Genomic DNA, 21995 nt, shown 5'->3' with positions numbered 1-21995 from the left:
CTGTCCAAGCCATTTAGCAAACTAAGGAAAGACGGAGAATTTTTACAGCCTCTACGCTGTATGCTTTTCAAAATTGGCTCCTAAATTATTATTTTATTATGATAGAGATAACCTTTACCAAAACATTCACAGGTTGTAGTGGCGCTGCTGTTGTTTTTGGCAAAGAACCTTGTAATGATCAAAAAAAGGGGCCAGGATTTCTACACTTTGAGATCCGTAATCTTTGAGATGTTAACTGAAACCCAATATTTTGTTTTTGTTGTTCATCATCTCGTTATTCTGAGACCTAATTTTTTCTCTGGTTTTCAAAGTTTTTATTCTAGTATTATTTTATTTGATGAAAAAAATGACTCCAGACTACTAGGGCATGGTTACACGGTTGACTGTAATCCAACCATTTTCAGCAGCTTCAATTGGAGGCATGTTCTATCTCTCAGGTCAGTTGAAAGTTTATCAGTTCATCAGCAAAACTTTTGTCCAAATCAGCAAGACAGTCAGAGGAAAGTGTTTGCTGTCAGTTATTAAAGTGTTCCACTTTGAATCTCCAAACTTCTCTTTCTTATTCCAATTTTTAAGCTTTGCCGACTCACAAAAAGTGCATTTTTTCATGTTGAAAAAGCAGTTGACATCTGACATTTGCCTCAGTTCATATCTGCTGAAGCAGGTAGAAAATAATTGAAATGTCTACTTCACAAAACACTGATAACATGTCATTAGATTATATTTTCATTTACAGTTACTCCCATGTTTTTAAAAACCTTTTAACATTTTCAAAAAGAGACCTGGTACAGGCATTGTCTGCTTTTGTGAGAACGGGTTAGCTTCAGCCTCCTGTGACCTCGGAAAGTTCATGTGACATTGTCGTGGCACATGTCCCTCTCCATAAGGTTGCCACAATTGGAGTGACACCTTGCCAAACAGAGAGAAAAACAGCAAGACCCCAAAAAACAGAAGGACCCCGGGGAGAGACAACCCTGGTGATTTCCGAGATGGACGGGCTCTCAGCCCCAATAAAAACCATTAACAAACCACAACTCCAGTTAACACTCCACCATCTACCAGAAATCACCAACTAAAGACAAATTTACTTTGTATATCATTTTACTCTGTCCTCTGTATTTTGTTCAAATAAAAATGCAGTAATTCTAACTTTTTCAATGGTTAACATCATCCAACCTTAAATAACTAACTGATGATTGTTGTTTTTATGAAACTGATTTTTTTTTTGGCCACTTGGCGGCAGCAGAAACAAAAAGCGAATACAACACTGACATATCATCACCTTTTAAGTTTATATGGTGAACGCGTTTGCCTAATTACACATCCAGCAGTTACGGACTGGCATTATCTTTGAACTGGAGTTGTGTTTCTGGCCACCTGGCAAATGTAACTTCGGTATTCACTCTCTTTTAGCTCAGTGTTTGGTGTGTACCAACTCCTGACGGAAATATTTGACTCTTTAGCTCTTATATGCTCCACTATGTTCACCAGCTGGTCTCTAACTGGGTTTGTCTGCTGTTTGGTGCCGAGCAGCTAGTGCACAGTGGTTTTTAGAGCTTTTCCTCCGAAATCAGCTGACTGCAAAACAACACAACGAGGTTGGTGAGAGGACCCACAACAGCCAAGTTGTGGGCTGGACATTTAAATAATGAACTCACTATAAAGCGCTCTAAAGCCGAGGGGCGCTGCAGATTCAGCCGATAATTCTCTGTGGGTTTACCACTTCAAGGAACCCCTTTCACATTGTCACAATGTTTTTGTATTAAAAATATCCATTATAGCCACTTTAAGTAGCATCCCAGTTTTACAATATCTTTAGTTTTGTCTCTTACTTGCAGTTGTTGTTTGAAGATAATTCAATTGTGCTGTGGAGGGGGGCAGACCCTCCTTCCCATGGTAATAACCAGTGATGTTAGTGGACAAGGCTCTCCAAGGTTTAATGTTTCACAATATTAGCAATTACCATAAATGACATTTAATACTCTCTGTGGCAGCTCATATTGTGTCCTCATCCCCCTCAGTTTTAGAATTCGGGCTCAGTTTTTAATTTTCCTTTAGCTTTTTTTTAACTTGCTGGGATCAGTCTACATGGTATATTGTTGAGACCCAAGGGCGTGACCAGATATTCATAGTGACCACTGGGTGTGTGCCCCGAATGAGGACCAAGTGATGTGCATTTCGCAAGTCCAGCTTAGTGAATACAGTGACTCCTTGTAACAGTTCAAAGTGGAAATGAGTGGGAGGGGGTAACTTTTTTTTTTTACAGGGATGTAAAACCAAAATTTAAAAGAGAAATCTGAATTATGTTACTATTGTAATTAAATAATATGTTTATATACTTTATTCATTTGCTTATAAATGAGGGAAACTCAAGTGGGTCTACTCCCAAAGCTCTAGCCTTGGCTATGCTGTTGGAGTCATGTAAATTCCAGAGTGCATATTTTGAAGTTGTATGTAAAGCAGAAGGGGAAATCTGCATATTTAGCTGTCAGCAAATGTTTGCTTCACGTGATTTTAACCGAGGGCTTGCCTTTTATTAAATTAAAATGTGTCTTCACTTGTGTGTGGAATTTTTGCTCTCTCTTTCCTGGAAATTTAAAGTGCTAAACGGAATGCCTATTCTGGGTTTATGCAGTGTTGTACTCCGGAAATGTCTGTAGCATAGGGTATACTTACATCATTTGGATTTTTCTAATGGCCCGGTGAACTACAGTTATTCCAAATACCGATCATTTGTGTGAGTGGGGAATATGATGCAGTGGCAGCAGCTAGTAGCCCACATTTGCTATTGCATTATTCTCTCTCTTTTGACTACTTTATTATGAGCTTATCTTTTAAATGTTTGGAAAAATATGGAGTTGTTAGTGTCTGTAATAAAGTTGTAAATCATCACAAAAAGGAAAATGCAGGTGACATGATAATGAAGGCTTGTGGTTTGAAATTTTCACACCATATCACAATAATTAAAAAATAATCAGTAGTTACAATGAACAGGAGAAAATAACTGCAATTTAGATATGGCACCGAAAGCTCTGTTGCCTTTTATTTTGTGCCAGATTTTGTAGGCACGGTCTTACTGCATCGTCACCTCTCTCATCCACGTTATCTCAATGTTCAGTGCTTTACACAGGCCATATTGTAAGACCAACATGTTAATAACAGAAACGGGTTTCAAATAGTTCCCTGCGAATTTCCCAATTTCGTCTTGACTCCCACATTTTGTTTTATTTTTTCCGGTTTATTCTTCCTTTCCTCTTTGGCATCTAGAGGCCTCCCGGTTTTATTTTGAAAATCCTGAGCGGTGACTCGACGCCAGTCGTTGCGCGACACCGACGGCGGGAGACAGGTCCTGGCCGCCGCCGCCGCCGCCGCCGCCGCACCGACTCCGCGCCACGCGGCGGCGGTAGTGCGCCGCTCTCGCCGCCAACCACGACGACCCATCACGAAGAAGAAGAGGGGGGGCCCGACAGCAGACACTGTGAACACTGCAGTACATGCGACCGTACAACCGCTCTCAGCCCGTGCTCATTTTTCTCCAGCGGCAGCGACGACACGGAGGAAAACAGACGTCTGTGTCTTCAGGTGAAGTGGCGGAGAAGCTTTCCTAGCATCCGGAAATCCTTACTTTCCGTTAGCGCACGGACGGTGAGTAGCCTGTTTGCGAGTGCTCCTGGGTCTGCGGAGGATGAAATAAACGGGGTTGCCGATATGATTTGGGTTCCGGTGGTGTTTATGTAATATTAGGTTGGTGATCCTCTAGAACAGCGCAGACGTGGGGACTCACCGGTCAAAATGGCATCACTGGTTAACCAAAATATTTACAAAGACGCGCTGCGAAAACACCTTGTGTTTTAAGCAGCGAGACTCTGGGATTTATGGCTGTCATCTTACCTCAGCTTTACCCTGTCAGTGGTGCCTGTGGAGGTCTACCCGGGAGAACGCATCATGTGCAATTCACAGATACAGTAATAATAAAACTATGCTAGCCGCTGCAGCACACTGAAGTGTTATGCAGGTATGCCTTGCAGAATTCAAGTCTGCTTCTGTCTCTGGACACACGATTGCAAACTCCCTGCTGGACAACGAGGAGAAAAAAAAAAAAAAAAAGGAAAACAACTGGATTAAAAGTCATTAACACTTAATCTGAATGTCCTGTAACTGGATTTAAAGGGAAATAAAACTGAAATCAATGCTGAAACATGATATTGCTGTAACTGTGCATACAATTTCTGCAAATAATGAATCAAGAGAGTGAAATTTCCCACATCCCCCCTTATTGTGTGAGTGATTTTTCAGTGTAATTCTGTGCACTCATCTTTCTCAGATATTTTTATTGAACTGTTTCTTTTTCCCAGACACATTGCTCACTTCCAGATGGAGTCAATGGCAGATGGAGCCAACAGTTTTCTTGAAGCAGCCCTTGTCCTGCTAAAATTCTCCGCACAGTTTGAGTAGTGTGTCAAGGTAAAGCAGATGGAATAATTTATTGCACAGGGATTTATAGAATTTATTGGGTTATAATTATCATACACCGACAGTATAAACCATTATCAGACGTTTTTGCTACGAAAAAGAGATTTTTCACAAAAAGAAAAAGTTAAGTTAGTTGTTGGCGCCGCCTTCCACGTGCACCTTCCAGATTGCTCTGGAGGTGTGTTTTTGTTGTTATAATAAAAGTTATAATAAAAATGGAACCATCATATGTCAGCAAATGTATCCAGTGGCCACAAGAAGGACCCGATCCATTGGTCATTCAGCCACTATTAGAGTAAACAACTTCTTTTATCTGTTACGCATGCAATGCATTACTCCCTGCACACATAATACGATGCAGTGGCTTAATCGATGAGGACCTAGCAGAAGTTTTGGAACAGCTGTAGTCAGAACTGTAGCTCAACCAATACTGAACTTTTGCATTGGGATACTGTAACCCCATAGTGCCAAATACATTTAAAGGCCCCAAAAAAATCTGATTACAAATGTGAGGCATGAAATCTCCCCTTTGAAAGTAATTGTTTCTTTGGATACTTTTCCGAAAAAGGGAGAATGCCTGTAGGTGTTAATTGCAGTAACAAGTTCAGTTTATTAAGGTTAAGCACAACAAATAAATTAATGGTAATAAAATGTCGCAACTAACTTTGTCAAGTAGCCAATGGTGTGCACACATTCACATACCCAAACCGGGCAGTTTCCAGTAACACACACACTGGCAGCTACAACAAGGCTGAAAGTGTTCGACTTGAAGGGACAGATGCCTGTTAGTCACAGCTAAAACGGGCTTTTCACATATTGCAAAATTCCCAGTGTTTATTCTGGTGTTTATGCTGGCGAGTTACCATTCATTTTCAACATCCTTGTTTCCAAGTGTGTCTTCAGTAGTGGTGTGCTGTGTGCAGGAGTAAATGTGGGATTTTGGGTTGAAAGCCCTGGGGAGGACTGCAAGTGCTTGTTTGAAAGCATCTTATCATACTAACCAGTATTTGACTTACACTCACTTTTCAGTTAATTAGGTACACCTAGCTAAAACTAATGCAGTGTAATACAGAAGTCCTGCAGTAAATCCTACCTTCATGGCGGTTGTAATGTTCAGTTTGTGTCGGAACTGTTTCAGAGAGGGGTTCATTCAACTTTATGGTTGTTTCTGAGGCTGCAGTTTGTGTGGGGATGGGAATTGATAAGATTTTATTGATACCAGTGCCACTGTGGGTTCTACTTATCGGTCTGATTCTTTACTGATTCTCTTGATGATTCCTGATCAGTTTTTCTGTGTTGGGGAAAAAGTAGGCCTACACAGGATTTCAGGATCAACGCAGCCGTTTTTATTATCAGTCTGAACACAGGCTGTAGCCTAAGAGCTAGCTGCAGCAACAGTCTGTCCGTCGTCATCTAAAATAGATGAAATGAGAGAGTATTTGTACAGCATTTGTTTTCATTTAGGTTTTTTCCTAAATCAAAGAAAAAATCTGAGTCTGTCTGTGTGGTGCTAATGTTATTATAACGTTGGATAACGGATGTGGTGCTCTGCTGGGAAGCAGTGGCACTCGTGCTTAGAGTGTCTTGGAGTTTACGCCCATGTTGCGTGGAACGATGTTTCAGCATATTGCTGCTGTTTCCACCCTTACTTGAAATGATCATTTTACAGTCATTACAACTGGTACTGTCATGAAGCTGTCAAAGAAATGAAGCCGCGCTTTGGACCGTTTCTTCCTCTATGCAGTGACGCATTTGACAGTTTCCAGCAGCGTAGACACATGAGTTTGACGTTATTGTTTTGCTATAAGTAAAAAAAATTAAATAAAAAAAAATTTGATGAGTTAATTAATTTTTAAAAAATTGTAAATTGTCAGAAAAGCATACAGGGATCGATAAAAGGAATTGATAAGCTCAGAAGCAGACGATTCTGATTGTCTGGACAATTGGGAAGCACTTCTCAACTGGAACCGGCTCTCGATTCCCATCCCTAAATTTGTGGTGCTGCTGAATTGCACTGCATTATAGAGACAAGTGTTTCTAATATTTTGACCACCGCATTTATGTCAAGAAGGGCAGGCTAAATAACTGCGTCTAATCATGAAAAATTTCCTCATTTGTGATGGAATCAGCATTTTCGAGTGTTGTTTCCCTTTTGAAGGTGCCCCATTCCTAAAGCAAAGTTAGTGACGGTCTGTGAGACTTGGCGCAAACAAGTAACAAAGCCTCACATTTTCCTTTTAAACAATGCTGCATAGTTGGGTTATTTTGCAGAAGAACAATGCAGGAGAAGAATTTCGCTGGAAAATGCTTGTTTTCGTTTAAAGAAATTATGCAAAATGATTGAATCTATGTGCAGCTGTGTGGGGAAAGTAATTTTGCTGATTTGCTGAGTTAAAGGGAGTAATTGAGGTTTTGCAAAATCCGACTGCAGTAGTCAGCTGAAACAAAACACTGTGAGGGGCAACCTTAGCAAATAGTGATGAAAGCTAAGCTGAAGGGCCGGCTACACTAGACCTTACTGTATATTCCACAAAACTGCTGCAGCACTGTTCCACTTGCTGAGGTGACAAGTTTAAAGAGGGGAAAACAGCTTAGACCAGGCACTGAGTGTACCGATCCTAACTGACTGTGTGTGTGTGTGTGTGTGTGTGTGTGTGTGTGTGTGTGTGTGTGTGTGTGTGTGTGTGTGTGTGTGTGTGTTTGCGCGTGTGTGTGTGTGTTTACGCGCGTGTGTGTGTGTTGCGTGTGTGTGTGAAGCTGGCAGCTCTGCTGCCTGCTGCATGCAATCTGCAACTGGCCTCTGCATGCCTGCACTGTGGTGCCATGGCTGATCAGCAGAAACAGCAGCAGAAGAAGAAGAAGAAAGGCTGCTACGGCTAAAACTCGTGCTAATAAATTGTTGCTGGCTGTCAGAGGAAAGGGAACCCTGCTCTCCTTTTAATGCTCCTATAATGCATAACTGGAGGCAACAAAAATCGTAGCCGTCACCTTCACATGGCCCCAGGTGAACATAGCAGCTTCTGTCATAGATCCATATGTTTCCTGCCCTCAGGACATTGTTGTTTGAGCCCTGATGCATACACCATTGCTACATCATGGGGATAAGGCAGTATAAACAGACAGTGCGTTTCCTGAGGATTTGCAGGCTGCCAGGTGCTGATGAGGATACACATTTGAAAAAAACCATATGGCCTTGGTGTCAGTCATTACTGTGATAAGCTGCTGGATAAACATCCTTTTACTCTGTTACCCTGATGCAAGTGTTGTAGCTCACCTTCAGTAGATTTATAGGCCTACATAAAAAACATGATTGATTACCTACACATGACCTCTAAAACTGATAATCGACCTTCAGAGAAAGGGCATATCTTGTTTGACAGTTTGCGTAACTCTGCTTTCCCTTCCTGGTATCTCTAAGCTAGTCTGGTGTTTTAATGAATGTCACACAGTCAGGAATTCTGGCGTTTGCAGACCAAATGAACCCCCGCCAACCACCAAATTTGGGCAAATTGTCCCTTTGGCAAGAAGAGCACATTCTAGACTGCCCAGTACTTGTTTGTGAGCACAAAATTTGAATGCATAGGTTGCATGAAACAAAAACGCTCTGGCTGCTGTCACTCTGGATGTCTTCCTGAATATATTTGCTTTCCTCAGCAGGACAGTGTTAATGCTGCAAAAAAACATGATGTCAGTCTAGCCTCATTGTAAGGCTGGTAAGGCCAAGTTTAGTTCCTTTGACTTTCTGTAGCTCGAGAGTGATTATACAATGTGTTGTGAACAATACCATAAACAGGAATCTGGATGAAAACAAGCGGTCTGTCTGCAAGGGACAAATGGTTCTCCAGTTAACAGTGTTCTAATTATAAACAGGATTATTATTTCACATTGTTTTTGTCTAAAGGCACTTTGGATCTATTTAGAATGATTTTCTTAATAGAGGGCGCTCTCTTGACTTCCCTTGTTCTCCTTATCAGTGGCCACTTGCATGCCATTTTTACCTAACTACTCTTCACTCTTTGTCCTGTGCGCTTTTCCTGTAACACACCAGGCATCCTGTTTCCTTCTCTCTCACTCAGTTATTGATTTAGTAAACATCAGCGAGTATTTCATAGTGTTGCATCAACCAGTAAGTTCTGTGTGACACTTGGCAGTCTCCCCACCTTCCTATCTCTTTTCTTTTGAGTTGCCCAATACCAGATATAAGAACAGTTCCTCTTGCTGTTGTTAGACTCGCTAAAGTGAATGCTGAAAGTATAATTGTTTAGAATAAGTTGACCCAGTTTGATACACATATGTGCATCAGCAGTTGACAGTTTTGGTAATAACACAACCCAAACTGTACTCAGATTTACTTGTGTTTTAACTTTGAAACGACTGGTTTAAAGGCCCTAAATACTTAATTTCTCAGTCAGCATCTTACTGTGAGTAATGGGATACTTCATGAACACACAATTTTGCCAAAGTTCAGAGTCAATAATTTTGGACCTAATCTGAAACAGATCCGTGGCACACATGCCCGAATCAAACGTGCATACATTTTCAAAAAGAGAGACCTGATCCGAGAGGGACCCAAGCACAGCCAGACCCGATCTGAGGATAATTAGACCTGAAGCAAAATGCAGTCGACCCAAACAGGACCCTAACATCGAGGGAACGCAAACACCACTAGCAGCATGATGTGCTGTGATTGAATTTGATCAATTAACAAGCAGCTGCAGTGGAAAAGAGTAGCAATATAATAATAAAAATGGCCTCAAAATGAATGTAAAGTCATAGAAACTACGATAATTTGTTTATGTGCTTCAAAGACAACTTTATCTAAATCCCTGAGAGTCCTATTTCCATCTCCTACACCAACTATAAAAACATTCTGTAGCCACCTGGGCGACAGACAGTAGACAGTGTTCCATCCTATTTAATATCTGTGAATCAGAGTCCAAAAAACTGTCGCTCACTGTAGCCTCTGTTCCAATCTAAACACATTTCTTTTCTGAAAATGAAAGAATATAAACCACATTAAAGTATAAAATTTCCGTTAACTAGACAATAATGAAAACTTAACAAATAGGCTAAATAAATATGATGACCAAATAAAAGTGAATTAAATAATCAAAAGAAAATAGAGAGAATGAGAAGAGTTTCTCCCTCAGTGATTATGACGTATTACATGATCAGAGCTGATAGCGTGTACGCTTGGGTCAGTTCAGATCCACTAACACACAGACTTGACACCCGTGGCAGTAAAATGAGACTTTACCCGTCCCGATTAAGTGGACACGTGAAGACCGCTACTCTAAACTCTTCTATTTAGCAACATGTAATCTGCAAAATCTGATAGGTTGTTAGGGTACTGTCAATCACATTTAATAAAACTGTCCTGATGAAGTAGATTGGATGGGTTTTTTTTTGAGTATTAAAGTCTGAATAAATAATACCTTGAGATTTTTTTGTAAACTTTATTATTGTTAATTTAGTCAGGACTATTTGAGTTTGTGCAACTGCTATAAAGCTACGTGTTCAGATGTGACGAACCTCTCTCCAGTGAAATAGGGCACAAAATAAATAAATAAAAAATCATTGGTCTTTGATCGCACTTTGATTTGTTATTGTTCTTGTATGTGACTTCTGAAGTGACAGTGATGACTTTGGATGTGTGGGTAAATGAGCGACTTTGTAAAGCACTTTGTCCTGCTCGGCTTGAAAATCGCAATATGAGAACAGCTTGTGTACCATGCAGTCATGTCAGTTCCACATCTTCGCCACAAAATACAGAAGCTACAGATGACCTTGCTGCTGCATGTTTCACTGGGACTGTCAAAATCCATCCTACAGTGCTGTTGTTCCCCACCCACTTCACATTAGAATTGAAATTGATTTTTGACTTAATTTTGCATGAGTGGCCAGTTCAATCAATTAATCAGTCTGTACAAAACAAACTGTAATAGATAATGTTTGCTCAAGGCTACTGTTACTAACTACAAACTACCGTTCAGTGTGAAAGAGACACTTGGACAGACATGAACTAGGTGGTATTAAATATGTTTATATATATGTTATCGTAAAAGTCATGTACTCACATTTGTGTGCACAGTGTATAAAACATGCATATTATGATGTTTTTGCATCATTGTTAGTGGAAGGCAGTTGTGGTTGCCTTTTATTAATTTTACAAACTGTTCTGCTGAACCACTGGGAAATAAAGAGTCAAGGGTATAAATTTATCTATGGTATATTGCACAGATATAATGATGGTTTGAGCAAATCTTCTCCAAGGCTTGATGCTCACTTTACGCTGCAGGATCCTTAGCTTTAGCTTTAGCATTATTAAGGACTGGATATTGTTTGACATTTTTTCATACTAGTGCCAATGTGAAAGGATAGTTTTGGTACAAATATTAAAACACTGCTTTTGATTCTTTACTTTTTACCATAGTTGCTACATGTTTATTGTTGTTTGTAGAATTTAAAATCAGATGTATTTCTACCACCAGAGGCTATTCAGTAAGAATTTCTTTTAAAAAATGGCATTTTTAAAAAACATATTTTAACAAGTCAATTTTATTCTTAATCCTCCACCGTTTCAAAAGTTAAAAAGTTTGTTTGGAGGAAAGGGACATGCCAGCCAATATCTGCTGAGAACGTTTTGCATTTTGTAGCAGAATGTTGTATCTGCTGTACCAGTTGCCAGTACAAAATGTACTAAAGCAATTCATTTCTTCCTCTAAGATTCCTTTGACCTGCGAGGCATGTCATGTTGAGTACACTTTGCATTTCAGGGGGAGAAAAAGCAAACAAAGATCAAAAAACACTTCATATGCAGTTGCATTTACCATTTCCACCTTACAGTCCCATGCACTCTCATCATTTGTTCAACATATGGTACCTCCTCCTTCATGCCATACTCCACTATAGGTTTACATCAAATTAACAAACTAGCAAGAGGAGGCTCTGTCTGTCTGCTAAAGCAGTCTTAGACTTTTCAATATAAGGTATAGAGGACAACTGGCTGTAATTTTGGAGAATGGCGTGATGGTGGTGCAGGGTAGGGGTTTGTACAAATACAGCAGCATGACCCCAGCTTGCGTGACTGAGACATTCTGTACTTCCCCGAGGGGGGCTACATCAATGCTGCCCCATCACCCCTGTCACCAAATTGTGGCGAGCAGGAAGCCGCAGGTTGTGACCATTATTCATGCAGCGTACATGAAGACTGTGACACACACAAGTTTAGATGATGGGGTACGTACTGTTGTGAGAGTGTAAAAACAGTCCCATGTGAATGTAAGGACAGTCTGCACTTTTTTTTTTTTTTTTTTTTTTAAAGGAATTTTGTAACATCTTTTTAGGTTCACTGGAGATGAGTTCTCAGTGAAAACAGAAGAAAGGGCTAATGCACTTGCCAGACAAGGTTAGCATCAGAGCGTGAATGTGACATTACAGTCAATGCCGTACACATACAGACTCACATGTTAGCACCACAAAGGGCAGGACAAGGCCTCCATGAGACCACCAGGAATATACTTAGTCATAGTTGACTGGACCTCTCACTGGCAGAAATGCTACGCAGGCTAGCCTACAGGTTATTGTGGGGTTTCGGATAGGCTAGTCTGGTGTTTCTCTGGTGTACACTGAAAAGAAAGGCAGTATTATACATTGATCTGTTTTTGCAGCGAGAAAAGGCGTACTATATGGCACACAATATTTGCAGAGCGAGAAAGTGCCACAGTCAGTAGGATTTGTGAATATTGTTCCTGCTGGGTTGAAAACCCAGTGTGTGCTGCTTATGACACCAAATGTTGCTGTTTTTGAGTCTCACACTGAATGCTGTTGTAAAGCATCATTGAAAGGAGTCACTGCTTATAGGTCACGTGAATGAAATATGATAGCTAAATGAACTATAGCATGTTGAATGCACCAGGATATTCAGCTTTCCATGTTATGCTATAATATAATAATCATATATATTTGGATTGTGGATGGGGCAGAATGTTTGTTTATGTTCTTTAACCTTTGCTGGTCTAGGTACTTCTGGCTGAATATTCTCTCTCTCTCTCTCTCTGTGTGCTGTTCTTCATATTTAAATGGTTGCACTCATTCATAACTGCAGGTCTTCCAATCCAACCATAAATATGTGTCCACAGCTGCTCCACTAGAGCAGCTGGGGGTTAAATGCAATGGTGTAATCTATCTCGCTGGCACTTTGTTAGGTAGGAAAGCGCATTAGTCATCATGGTAACAGTTAATATTATTTTATAAGATCTGACCTAAGAGCCTTACACAGCTAATATGCATAAGTGTTGCCAAGACCAAATATGAATTTAGTGGTTATTAGTTGAACTCATTAGGGGCATAGAAAAGTTATGAAACATTGCTACAGAGATCTCTGATTATTGTTGCTCTGTTTTCCAAAGCTAATATTTATTTTCACCTCTACATCCTCTCTCCCTCATTTTGTGGATGTTAAGTCTTAAGCTTTTTGAAGTTGACCTTAATCTGAAGTTTGTGACTTCACAGTATATAAATATGCTGTGTATACACGCCATTCAGCCACATAATGGAAACCGGTTAACTGGCTTTAATGTTGTGGCTGATGGGTGTATGTGACACGAAATGTTCATGTGAAATTGAAAAAGTTCTCCCTACCTAGAAAAATAATTAATAACTGCCTTAAATTCTTAAAATACAAATGTATACATGTCCTTACACATGGAATAACAACATTGCATTTCATTCATGCAATCCATTTACTATTAAGGTGAGATCAAATGTTTGAAAGAATGCAGGGAGGATACCCATGCTGTTTTCTTTCATACACATACCTGTACTTAAGACGGAAGTGTATATGTCATTGTCTTTACATGAGCTCTGCAGATCGCCAGCATACAGCCACATTGCCCTAGGGTATGGCTATAGTGGGATGCCATGTCTGTCAGTATAGCCACTATGTGCTTTTCCAACACTATCTTGGACAGGCTTTGTGAGCATATGCACAAGAACAAACATCCACTCGAAGGTTCACGTCATAGCAGTTCACTGTGTGTGTATCACCCCCGAAAACATGGATTTTGTCATGATGTGGCTGAACATGTATTCACAGTGGATTAGGCTAAGCCCATCAATAATGCAGGCCACATGGAGTAGCTGTGAAAACACTCTTTTCTTGTTTTATAAGATCTACTCTGCTCTTTGGCCTTTTGCTTATACAGAAGGTACAGTCAGATAGTAAATCCTCTGCCCTTGAACAGCAAATTGGTTTTTTTGAATGTCTGAGCAGAGTTTGTAGCAGAATAAATGAATGAATGAAGTTGCCTTGTCCTCGGCTTGCTTGTCTTTTTCATATTCATCAACCTTCTCTGTTTCCTTCTTGTCTTCCATATTCTATGGAGCTCTGCACGGAGCCCTTGGTAATATGGCTATATATAGAATAAAAAGGAGGAGCAAGATTAAGCAAAATAGAGTAGAGCCTTTTCGTGTGTTGTCCTTTAGAGCGTGCCTCAATGCCCCTGTTGGAAAGGGTTAATGACACTCAGATTTAGCCAGTAGACTGTTTTTGTCTGTGCGGGAGTGACTCAGGGTGAAGTGGTCCAGCCCCGGTAGTTTAAGACAGTTTTCTTCAATTAACCACAATACCTTCTGGCTAAATGCCCTTTGTGAAATAACCTTTCCAGCACCTAGGTTCCTTTTGCTATTATGGCTGTGAAGTTTCATAATTGAGCAAAACCTGTTTTGTTACAGAGCTGGTTATAGATATTGATAAGTCGATGATTATATTGTATTTTTCTGTTTCTATTGTGGCTAGTAGAGGAGCCCCTCAAGGGCCCTTTGAAGTCCCAGAACAAACTAATAAAGTACCTTTACAGTATATTTGTCGTCAGCTACAGTTAGATAACTTTTGGGCCAAACACAAGCACTCCGAGCAGGGTCATCTAACAGACACTCTGTGTCACTGGTTTTATATAAAATATATACACTCTACAATGGTCAGGTACTGGATGCTGTTTTATCACACTCATGTTGGATTTTAAGTTTTACACAAAACCATCCATTCTCGTATGGTACGTTTGCAGTACTTTACAATAACACTGGCAGAAACCTTAGTAATTTTTGAAACAATTGTTCCTAGATTTCAGACATTGGTAGACATAAGCAGACTTCTTATTTTTAGCCAGGGACCATCAATTTTCATGGCTGTTAACTGCCTATGGCAGATTCTATCAGTAGTAGCTGTCCAGCTAATTAAGCTAATGTTAGCTCCATGATTGTCAATTTCCAGCTGTTTGTTAATGTTTCCAGCTGACTTGTGTTTAAACAACAATGTTGTTAAAGGGGTCTTGAATATTGACTTGATGGCTACATACATGATATCATCCTAAAAGACTGAAGCCAAAACTGCACGTCTCAGGCAAAAAGGCAAGTCAGCATCTTAATAAGCTGAAGATCCTAGAATTACAAATTTGAAGGAAAAATGTAAGATTAAATGTAAAGATGTAAGATAAATGTAAGACTATTACTTAATTCTAACATAACCCAGTTTGCTTACATACTTGCACATATTCTTAAATGGTATGTTTTCACTTTTCATAATATTTTGGCTGGGGTTGCAGGAGTGTAAATCCAATAAACAGCAGTCTAAGCTCTAGTAGCATCCGAGGCAGGCCTCCACACTGTGGGGATAAGGAAGTTCGTTTCGCTCTCTGTTCAGGTGTTTTCTGAGCTGATAGAGATACTACACTTGGACTAAACACAGTTCAGAGAAATTGGGGGGTTGGGGGGACTTTGGGGGGGAATGGGGGTTGCTCAGAGCAGAGCGTGGCAGGTGCTGCCAGCCCATGGGGGCATATTTGTGTACCGTGCTCACTCAGTAGGAACATTTTAATTTGATCCCTTTGTTTCTATAAAACAGGTCAGGAATTGTTCTACCCCTGGGCAATTTGTGTCAGTGCTGTAGTGATTCAGTAGAGGTGCAGCTTCATGTGTTTTAAGAAACAATCGTAAAAACATGTGCTCAGTTTTTGGAGTTTCTAAAAAAGTACTATAATAATTGGATTGTTTAGGTCACGTAGGAGGTCTTCAAGTTTTCATTTATGCTTTATATAAAATAAGATTACACAATAGCAGGCAACAGTGGGATCTGTCTTATCGAAAGACACAGGGAAATTACAGAATGCCATACAAAAGAAATCTTTCTTGGCTAGCTATGATATTAAACTATTGTACGTTCATTCATTCTGAGAATAATTAAGACAAGTGTTTCAGTTGCTGGAATTTTTTTTCAGTATGCAGCCTGCATTTGCCACAGATAACGACAGTATTATTTTTTTCAGTATTGGAAAATCCATGTATGTCCCAGTGGAATGTTCCCTGTTTTCTGTCTCTGCGTGCCTAAAGTTGCAGGTGAGTTGCTCTGCAAAAGCAAATCATCACTACAAAATATCAGATTTTTATTTCTCAATAACACTGTATGCTACCCATTTTAGATAAAAAATGAAAACTGATGTTTGCATTTCAGTAATTTCAAGCAGGATTTATTGTTTGACTTTTGACAGAACTGCACAGTCATGTTGGATTAGGTCTGTTTCCCTTTTAAAAAAAAAAAAAAAAAAAAAATTTATATATATATATATATATATATATATATATATATATATATATATATATATATATATATATATATATATGGAGATTTTCTTATGCATACACCTCCTTTGAGTGTATCTTTCAATCACAGTCACAGTGACGTGTTTCCCTAGTCTAATAAGACTTTATATTGATGACTGGTTTTAATGTCTTCAGCAATCAGCTGAGCATTTGCCAATTGTGGTTAGTTCTTGTTTATATGAATCATCACAGAACGCTTAAGGGACCCTTTTTTAGTTTTACCCACGCCATTTTCAAAGTTTCACTCGCTTGTCCAACATATTAGTATATCTCCCCACAGTAATAATGACTATTTTCATTGCAGTTATGAATTAAGTCTTGTTACATATTGTTCCATTCAGAATCTGTGGTTTTCTTCTGTTCAAATTCCTGGATAGGTCCTCATCCCCTGCAAGCCTCTCTGAATGATCACAGCACCGTGAAAGATGAAATGTAGTTCGGTTCACCACATCGGTTGATGCTGAAATATGTCAATTACAGTTGAGATACGATATTTGAATTAAAACATGACCCCAAGAATCAAAAATCCAATTGTAAAACTCTCAAAGAATCCCATTCTTAGTTTGTCTGCATGTCTCTTCTTTTCTGCCTTGACTTCCTTTGAACGCTTCCTGTGTACAGTCTGCGGAATGTGTGCGTGTGTCTGTGTGGGAGAGGTGGCTTTGTTTTTCCAGGTTGTGACAGTTTTGGCCCAGGTCTGCTGTGCTGTAGGACTGCTGTTCTGACTCGTTGTCATGTGTTAAGTGTGGTGTAAATGTTGCAAAAGCAGCACTCATAGTACCACAGCCAAAAATATACAGTATATCACCATTATAAATGTCTGTCCTGATATAGTTATAGCTGTTTAAGTACACTGAAATCCTGTTTAGGTTGCCATTTTAGGTAAGGATTTGACACCTCATGAGTAAGAGTTTTATCTTTTTATGTCTTGAGAAGTACAGTACTGCACAGTTGTCTGCTGTGGACTCTCCATGCATGGAAGTTTTAGAGTCACTTCCTTGCAGGTATTCAAATCGGGTGTGATGTTACTGAACCCCACATCTACTTGTGATAAAAGGAGAATCTTCATAAAGATCTAATTACAGTGTACGACTGCTAGGGTGGCCTTGCTGTTGAGCAGTTTTGGGTGAGCCCCTGCTATGTTGTCAGTTCAGCTCTGGCTCTCAGCCTTTTGACTGCTCATCTGACAAGTGTGTCTGTAGTAGGATCACATCAGAGTTCATCACTTGCAGTCAAATGAGACTCTTGCACACTGATAGCCCTCCTTATTTCCTGTGTTGGTGCTTCTTTAGCTGGGCAAATAGTGTTGGTGTTATTTGTGAATCACCTGACTCATCAGTGTTTTATTTCTTTGACAGGAGACTCCCCTCGTGTCACCTTGGCTTTTTTCTTCTGTCAGTTTTTGTATGTGTATGAGACATCTCTCCATGGACGTACACACACACACACACACACACACACACACACACACACACACACACACACACACACACACACACACACACACTCACAGACACACATGCTCCTTGTTATTCCCAGGGTTGAGAGTTTTTCTCTCCAGGCAGTACACTCTCTCACTCAGACCAAGTGGTGATGAAAGATGTGCCTAAATTAGGTTGTTCTGCTGCACCAGAGGCAGGTGTGAGTTTTTAGCACCTCTCCCAAATCTTACACTTTTCAAATGAGCACTGCATGGTGCTGAACTTTTCTTCAGCAGCTTTTTTCTTTAGGAGGCTTACATTTCCATCAACACCTTGAACTTAAGTATGCGATTAAGCCTGCGAGTACCTCTGTGTGCGTTTGCACATAGCTTTTGTTTTTCTTAAGTGGAAAATCTGAGTTTCCTGGAGAGTATTAGTGAATATTAAATTAAACTCTTATCCCACAGGATAGAAGCATAGAGTCAGCGGTCTACTTGTTGATATCATGAAGTGAAAGGGTAGACTAATGGTAAGAAATAATGGCTTTCAGCCACCAGCCAGAATTCAACAAGTACTTTGATACTTACAGTTTCATCGTTGATGTACCTAAAAAAGGACTGCAGAAAGACATGCCTGTGCAAAACAAAACAAAAAAACAAAAATGTCATTCTGTAAATTCTCAAATTCCTTTATTGACCTTACTGTCAGCAAGCTTCCTCCATGTTAACCTGTTGTCTTGACAAATTCAGTGTTATGACCATCTCCACATCAGTTATTCCATTAGTACAGCAGCAGAAAGGCCATTTTCATTCACTGATTAATTGCAGTCTTTTCATTTTTTCCGTTTATCCCAATTGATGTTAAGTTACCATTAATGTAACTCGAAACTTCCAGCAAATCTTTACCTTTAAAAATATTGCCACGTTCCTGTCATTGGTAATTCTTTAATGTGTAAAATGTACAGGAAGTGTCGAGTGTCATTGACTGACAGGATCTTAACTTCCAACAAGAAAAAATGGAAACGTGAAAAAAAAAAAGAATAGGTGGATGGAACAGGTATTTCTGTAAAAAAAATGGAAACTCAGAGCTGCAAAGCTAGTATGGTCCGACCCTGTGCTGTGAGCCACTGTTGCTGGCGACCTGCCTTTTTTTTGTTCATGCTGGCCATATTTATAGTGTTTCACCCTATATGACATTATGGCGTAAACGCTGAAGTTTATTTTTAAGTTACCCATATTATACCTATCTTGTAAGATGAAAGAACAGAAGAGAAAGCCTTTGTGAACTCATCCGACAGTAACTCATAGTCCAGCATTATTTGTATTGCAGAACCTAAATAATATTGTGTAATGCCCGTTGTGCAGACAAAATGCATTTAACAGGATGATTGTCTTTCAGTTAAGTGAAACGTTTGAGCTGAGTAGTAACCCAACGTGATGACTTAAGTAGACACAGTGGAGTGAGAGTTCTGTCAGGCAGACAGGATTTGAACAATGACCCCCCACACACATGCATAAGAAGTGTTGTGCTGCCTTTACATGGCAGTGTAACAGCAAGGGCCAGATAAATCTGGGAACAACACATTCAGTAACACTTTGTTTTGGATTAGCAGGGCAGATGGCTGCTCCTGTGAACACTTCCATTTAAAAAACATTTTTGGCAGTTTGCTGACCCATTTGTCTGAAGAGACTTACAATGAGAACACTATTAAAATAAACAACCATTACTAATATGGGCAGGGGTCAAAGCCATTGCAGAGGATTGCTGTTACAAATATTCCTCAAATGCTTAAATGGTTTTGTGGAAAAAATAAAGGGAAGGGCGTTGGAAAAGAATTTGAGCTATGGACTAAAACTGCATATCCACACTTCAGTGAGAAGTGCCTAGTCTAAGTAAAGGAATGTTTGCCACTTATTTTGGGGCTTTTTTGTTTTTTGTGTTGCACTGTGAGTAGCTTTTTGTTTCAACTTCTCTCTGAACACAAAGCTCTTTGTTTGGATTTGATGACCAGCTGCTGTACACTTCCCATCCACAGCTACAGTACGTGACCCTGTCTCCTCACCTCTCATGGACGAAGGTTCATTTTAATCTTGAATTTAACCAATTTTTCAGTCATTAGATTTTTCATAATTTAAGTATTTGCAACTAAACCACAAGACCACAGAGAGCCCATGAAGAAAACCACATCACACAAAAGGAAGCCATACTGTTTTTCTAGACTTCTGTGGGAAGTATGAATTAGAATTGCAACAATTAGTCAAATAAATGATTGATTCATCAACAGAAAAATTAATCTGCTACTATTTTGATAATTGATGAATTAGTTTCAAGTCATTTTTCAATCAAAAATGCCAAAAATTCCAGTTTACAGCTCTTCAGATGTGATGATCAGATGCTTTCCTGTGTCATATTTGAATATACTGGGGCTTGGACTCTTGATTGAATAAAACAAACAATTTTCATACTTCACTTTTGGGCTACAAGAATTTAAGGTGGGAAATTTTTTACTATTTTCTGTTAATTTATAGGCAAAACAATTAATCAATTTTAAGAATAAATTGCTTGCTAAAGGCAAAAATTCAAAAAATTTGCTAGTTCTAGTTTCTAAAATGTGAGTATGTGCTGGTGGTCTTCGACTCCTGTGAAATTATGATAGACGTTTTCCACCATTTTCCCTCATTCTGTAGAGCAAAAGAATTAACTAATGACGCCCGCTAATCAAAACAATTAGTTAGTTGTTCTCTGATGTGAAGGGAAAGTCTACACTACGTCTAAACTGGTTCAGATATTTGTAGAGAAACTTGTCTTTGACATTCCCAGAGGTCTTAAGTTATGTAGTCTTAAGTGGGTGTAGACAAAGTGATGAAAGATGGCCTTCTTAAGTTTTACTAAATAAATCCTTATACCATGGATTTCTAGCCATACCCCTTGCTCTGCTAATTTGAAGCTTTATCTGTTGCAGTATTTGTCATAGTATGACATGTTGTACTTTGTGAATAGGCTTCTCTCTGTAACTCTCAAAAGGTTGGTCAGCACCCATAGTACCTGACCTGATGGTACACCCACAGTCTGTGCAGTAAGTAGACCTCTTAATATCCATCAAAAGCATGTCACATTAAGGCTGGCTGCTATATTCACAGGCCTGTATGAAGGAGATGTTTTGTATCCCACAGGGGAGCTTTGCAGAGTGAGAGTGTTGCAGACTCCGGTGGAATGCGTCAGCAGGCAGGCAGGCAGCGCTAGTGGTTTTTGGAAGGGAGATGCAGCAGTTCTATTACTCACCTCGGTAGCAGGGATAGTGCTGTTTTGTGCCTCTTAGGGGTTCTCTTCAATCATTCGTGCACACTTTATTACCTTGTTCTGTGGAGGTATGTGTGCAGTTACTGAAGAGCCCTCTATTCTTAACATATGTATTGCACAGGGATTTGCTTTCTGTATCTACAGTAGCATTTGTGCTGTTTGAGTTGCATTTCTGTGTCTAGCAACTTCTAAAAATGCTCCAGTGTGTCTTAAATGAATAGCTGTGCTTGCCTCTGGTATCACTGCATGTCGGGCTACATCCTTCTCCTCTCCTCCTCTGACACCAGTGCTGTGATGATGCTGCTGCAACTTTCTTGCTGCATTTGCCACAGATGTTGTTATGACCCCAGTGGACAAAACAGGTTTTCCCCTAATTACATGAACAACATCTGGGCACGAGGCAGAGAGGAGGCGGAGTAGGACGTTCGTCCTGGAGGGTGGTCGGCCGTAATCGAACCGTAAATAAGACATGGCTCAGGGGATGTGGGATGCTTGTGCAAGCAAGCGTGGGTTTGTGTGTGGGAGAAAGGCCATTTCAATAGAGTGTGCAGCAGGGCAGGGGGAGGGGAAGAGGTGGAATCTGCCATATGGATGAGAGAGAAAGACAAAGGAAGAAATGGAAGGGATGAGAGAAGGAAGGAAAAAAGGGGGAGACTCAGCGGCCCATGTCAACTCACTTAATGCTCCCTGCTGGCCCCGGGGATGCTGACAACACAGTTCTGTTGATTCATTCCCCCTCTCCAGCTAGTTCCCCTGTCTTTTGCAGTCAGTCTCTATTCCTGTTGCCCTTGTCCTGCTCTTTTTGTAATGCTTCCTGATCTGTCTCCTCGTCCTCTAGTATGACCTTGCATCCTGTTGGTCTGCTGATGCATATGCCTAATGCCACAGAGTGTCTGAGTTAAAACTGCGTGCATTATGTAATCTTCCTCATGGAGTATGAAGCAAAGGGTAAATTCCGTGTGCCACAGGGATGGGTTACAAAAACCTGATGGATGGATGTGTTTACTGTATGTATGAAGTGTCCTTTCTTGCAGGCTGTGCTCCCACATTTAACACTGTAACTGTCTGGATTACATATATTCAAAAACTGCCACTGGGTCATTTTGACCCCAATCAACTTTTAAATTTTTTTCTAAACAACAA

The 21995-nt window shown here is 39.9% G+C and overlaps 1 protein-coding gene across 5 annotated transcripts in view; it reads left to right on the top strand.

Annotated features, from left to right (window-relative positions):
• The first annotated feature begins 3443 nt into the window (after positions 1–3443).
• Positions 3444–21995, top strand: part of adarb1b (adenosine deaminase RNA specific B1b) — a 115616-nt gene continuing 97064 nt past the window's right edge. The window contains exons 1-2 of one of the 5 annotated variants that reach the window (XM_040147836.1): positions 3546–3645; positions 4356–4464. The gene's annotated coding sequence lies outside the window, so the exon portion shown is untranslated. Of the gene's footprint in view, positions 3646–4355; positions 4465–21995 lie in introns of all 5 variants that reach the window. The other 4 variants (XM_040147841.1, XM_040147840.1, XM_040147839.1 and 1 more) reach the window with 4 other exon arrangements.

This window comes from Xiphias gladius, chromosome 16, assembly GCF_016859285.1.
Source record: "Xiphias gladius isolate SHS-SW01 ecotype Sanya breed wild chromosome 16, ASM1685928v1, whole genome shotgun sequence".
In the NCBI taxonomy this organism is placed as follows: Eukaryota; Metazoa; Chordata; class Actinopteri; order Istiophoriformes; family Xiphiidae; genus Xiphias; species Xiphias gladius.
The sequence above is the reverse complement of the archived record's forward strand: the minus strand, read 5'-3'. Positions and strand labels throughout refer to the sequence as shown.